This window comes from Musca vetustissima, unplaced genomic scaffold (genome assembly GCF_032173495.1).
Source record: "Musca vetustissima isolate MV318-11 ecotype Yass unplaced genomic scaffold, APGP_CSIRO_Mvet_v1 utg93409, whole genome shotgun sequence".
Taxonomy (NCBI): Eukaryota; Metazoa; Arthropoda; class Insecta; order Diptera; family Muscidae; genus Musca; species Musca vetustissima.
The window spans coordinates 43416-48602 of NW_026885835.1; positions in this window are offsets into that span (position 1 = coordinate 43416).

Genomic DNA, 5187 nt, shown 5'->3' on the forward strand with positions numbered 1-5187 from the left:
TCACAATACTTTTTTGAGACAAACAGACGGCGGACGAAACGCAATGCAAAGAGCAGAAAAAAACAACATCGATTTGCCATTAAAAATAAAAGCCATGCTGGCGAAAAGTTTGTTTTATTCTTTCTATCGATATTTGCAAAGGCTAAAGCTATTAGAAACATATGGTGCTGGAGCTGACGCTGCTGCTGCCGGTGGTGGTACTTGCTGCTTTGAATGTATGTGAAACATTGCCTCCTGCAACGTCATCATGTCCGCCTGCCTATTATAGTGTGGGTGTTTGGCCACTTCACCCACTCTATTGAAATAATCTGCAATGCTATCAGAGCTCCCCACCTCGCTACCCCTCATCCCGAACCGAAGTTAAGTGAAAATACTTGCATGGCCTATGGATATGCAAAAATATTTGAAGCTCCAACTGCAAATACGTATCGAAATCGAGCACAGAAAACCCCCTTTGGAAATGTTTGGTGTGTGAGTGTATGGGTGCCGGCGTGTTTGATAGGTTCAATCCTCAATACATTGAACCTTTTTAAGTATATTCTATTCTTTTTAAGTATATTCTACAAAACAAACAACTTTTTTTATTGCAATGGACAATCTGTTGTTATGTGTCGAATTCCAATTCGAAAAGGGAAATGATGAAGATGTTGTTACAGGAATAAAACTGTCTTCATGAAATCTATGTTCTGTGTCTTCAACGTCATTCGTTGGTTTCTATTTTACATATTTCAATGGGTATTTGGACATTTTTACTGTGGTTTTATTTATCTACATTGCCTGATGACCCACAGGAAGTGAATATGCAAATAAAAACACAGCGTAACGTAACAGTTGAAATTTTTTGGCGTACCATTATGTGGAGTATATTAGATTGTGCAACACAAAGAATAATTAGCGGGAAAATCCAAAAAATTATAGTAGACGGACTAAAACTAGAAAACACGTGTATCGGCATTTTAAAATGTACGTCGGGAGGTAACCGAGGGGGCAATATTTTCAATTTATAATCATTTGAAAATATTCGGATTAATATTTCTGAAAATCCCTGAATTTTAGGTATATGACAATATTTTTGGCAATAAATGTCAGTCCCGAATTAGATTAGGCGAGTTTACTTGCGGCAATTTTATCGTTCTCTATTTTTAAATTGCTTCAAGCGTCTATACAAGGCAATTCGGTTTCAAAATATTTTTTTTTTTTTTTTTTTTGATATTTTTTGCATGTGTTTTTATGTTCGAAAATGTTCTGGTTTGGTATTTCAAATTACTGACACTACAAACAAAATACACAAAACGAATTGCCAGAAAACGAATTGTCCATTTCTATTCCCCTTGCCCCTCTCTCCAACAAACATAAACTTGCGCAAGTAAAATCGCCTAATCTAAATTGGGACTGAGGAATATTTATGACTAATACGTTAACCCTAAGTCGACACCCTGAAGAGATCTGTTCGGACTCCTTTTAAAAACATGAATAACTCACAAAACCGATGTTATTTCGAGTTTGTACCAATTTTTTTCCGCTTGATGCCGTTCTAGAAGGGTGGTATAAAAGACAGAAATATTCCTCATCAAATTTTTGTATAAGTCACTGAACAAGAGAAATCGGTATATTTAATATGTACCGAATATATAAACGTCAATTTAGGGCAACAAATTCAAATTCAAAAATAATAGGAGAAAGAGCAGGGCCTCTAACTTTTCTATAAGAAGAAGACCTCCAGTTCTACTGTAAGAAGAAGACCTCCAGCTCTTCGAAAAGTAGAAGAAAAACGGCAGCTTTTCTATAAGAAGTAGACTTCCAGATCTTTAATAATAAGAAGATCTCCAACTCTTCTATATGAAGAAGACCTCCAGAAGAAGAAGACCTGCAGTTCTTCTATAAAAAGAAGACATCTATTTTCCAGAGCAACACTAAAAACCACGACCCAACACAGCTACTGCACAATATTCAAGGAGGCGTTATTTCTAGCAAAGATGGATGACAGAGGCGATAGTCGGAAGGTTACAGTTATATGAAGGTTATACTAGGTAGTGGATAGTGTTCTTGACTATAAACCGATGAACACCTGGTTTAATCCCGATAGAGAAAGAATAATTCATTGAAAGTGGTTCTCAAATATTTGTAAAAATGAGACTTGCACCCTATCCAGATTAAATACATCCGGATTTTCCTGACATTCAAAAAATCAATTTCAGAATTAATATCAAAATATGAGGTTAACAAAAATAGTAATGGTTGGATCGTCACCTAGAGGAAAATGTCAACACTTTAATAAGCAAGGACCCACGCCACTGTACAAAATTGAAGAAGGCGTTGTTTCTAAGCCACGATAGATGACAGCCATTCCATTTAAGACAACCTATAGTCGGAAGGCTATGGTAGTGCAGTGGATATGTTCTAGACTACACGCCGATTTGATCCGATTTTAAATACCGACGGAGGAAAAATAATTCTTTTGAGTGGAGTTTCACATAAAAAGAGACTCAAATCATCCTCCAGATTAAATACATCCGAAACCCCTAACATTCTACAAATCAACCTCGGAATTAACATAAAAACATGAGGATACCACATAATGGTCGTGGTAGAAATTCCAGGATGTATTGTCTCTAGCAAATATTTATGACAGTTCTATCAGCCATCGTAATATTAAAGCTATGATATGGGGTAGTAATGTGAATAATGTTCCAGACTGCAAGCCGATGGGTTCCTGGTTTGAATCCCGACGAATGGAAAATAAGTCTTTCGAAATGGTTTTCGAATATTTTAAAAAATAGGCTTACAACCATCTCCAATACATACATACATCCGAAACCCCTGACATTCTTAGAATGAACTTCTAAATTAACATAAAAATATGAGGATTACATAAAATAGTTATGACTGAGCACAGATTTTGTGCCTGCAGCATATAACTTAAATGCAAAACAAAATAATCAAGGACCCCAACCCTGCAAAAAAAAAGCGATAGATCTTCTCACCACTTAGGACAGGCGAGAGTTTTTAAGTAAATCATATTTTGCATATATTCAATGGCGGCCATCGAACAACATGTGCTCCCAGTATTCCTTGGAAGGAATGTTACAGAGCAATCATTACAGTTTTTCCAAAAGAAAAAAACAAAAAGAGAATAATAAAGACGATGATGAAGAAAGAATATAATAAAGCAATTGAATAATTTAAATAAAAAAGAAAGACTCCAACAATAATCTATAGACTCCGGCAGTAACAGCAGCTAACTTCAAACTTTTCGTTATTTGGTATCAGACAGACTGGCAATCAAACAGATGAATAAATGGACAACGAAAACTTTATAGAGAATTACAATAGCAGCAACAACAACTACAACATCCACAAAAAATATATTGGCAACATGTGCCAAAAGTGTCCCGACTTTTATGTTCAAGACAAATGGCCCGACCGGGCCAAGCCATGCCACCCAACCCCACAGTCATTGACTATCATGGATGAGATGGAGTGGAAGCGTTAAGAAAATGACAGAACATTTGTTCGGACTAACAAAAACAAAACACAAGAAGCATTTTGAAATAAGTATGCGTGGTGTACTTGAATTCAAATGTACTTTGAAACAAAATTTCGTCTGCAATGCAAAAACAAAACAAGGAAGAGAAAATAAAATTCGAATAGAAATGAAATGGAAAAGCGAATCCAATAAAAATGTTATGCTCTTGAGTGATATGTGTCTGGCAAAATGCAAAACGACGTATGGAATCATCAGGCACCAATGATCCCAGCAGCAACAGCAAGCAGACATTATAAGTAAGTGGAACTCGTATGGGTCGCATATGTTTAGATGTCCCCAAATATTTGAAAATAAAACGAAGTAAATATTCTTTAAGGCAGTAGAAAAAATATACAGTCAAACATGGTTATACCAAACCAAACATACTAAAACGACTAAATTGGACGCTATAAGCGATAGTCGTTATGAAAGCGTTGAAATCGATGTCGTTATAAAAGCTTTAAAATCGATGTCGTTATAAACTATGTATTTCGACTTTATTGTAAGGAACATATACGAACCTAAAACTTTGCTCGCTATTGCCATTGTTAAAATATATTTTGTTATACAAATTGCTTGTAGAATATTTTAAAAATCACAAGCAATATCTTTCCATTCTAGGCAATATCTTAAAAAATATCTTCCCATTCTATCATGCTTCAATTTTTTCGAATACCATTTTAGGAAATGCATATACATATCTCCTCTGGCAATTATCTACAATGCATCTCATTGTTGCCCATTGTTATTGACCAGTAGAAGCATTGAAGACCAATCATCCATGGATTTTATTATCTCGCCAGCAATTGTCCAGTTTCTCATCTTGATACCAAAATCGATTCGTATTGAAATCTATTTGAATTGCAAATGAAATTGTAAACAGAACCATGCAGCAGCAACAGCAATGTGTTATGGAACCAGGATGGCATTAAGTCAGAAGATGCCATCCATGCATACATTTGTGTTGGGTATAACAACAGTTTTAAATTTAAATAGAAATAATGATTGGATGAACCAATGTAGGAAACAATGTTGTTTAAAGATCATCATAAATAGGAAGATCAAAATTCTTCTTAGTTCAATAGGAGACCCTTAGAAACATTTCCGAATATCATCTATCCTAAAACAAACAAGGAAAAAATGTGTATACCTGGTTGGAAAATTGGACTAGGGCGGTGAATATACCGGTGAATTGTGGGCGACGTTTGAAAAACATATCTGACATCTTCAAAATACCAAAAATTAGGAGATGCCCTTATATGAGGGCTTTACCACAACCTAGCCCGATTCCAATAATTTCTAAGATGCCAGTATATATGAATTCAACCATGAAGTTTGGTCCAATATTGATAATTTAAGGTAAAATGCGGACTGGGGTCTACCCTGAAACAATATTATAAAAATTGATAAAAATCTAATTGAAAACCATATCAATTATTGAAAATAATACCTAACATCTGTTTTTCACATTAAACATTGCGATCTATATTAGCTCTTCTCCTCGCAGACGGACGCGTCCACAGGTTACGGGTAGTAAAAAGCCCAATATTATTCTTTGGGTAGCTATGAATATAAATAAACAGTCGGGACAATCAGCTGGTCCTGAGTGCTCGTGATCCCAGGACTCATGAAGCGAGAATGGCGCCTTCAAATATCCTATT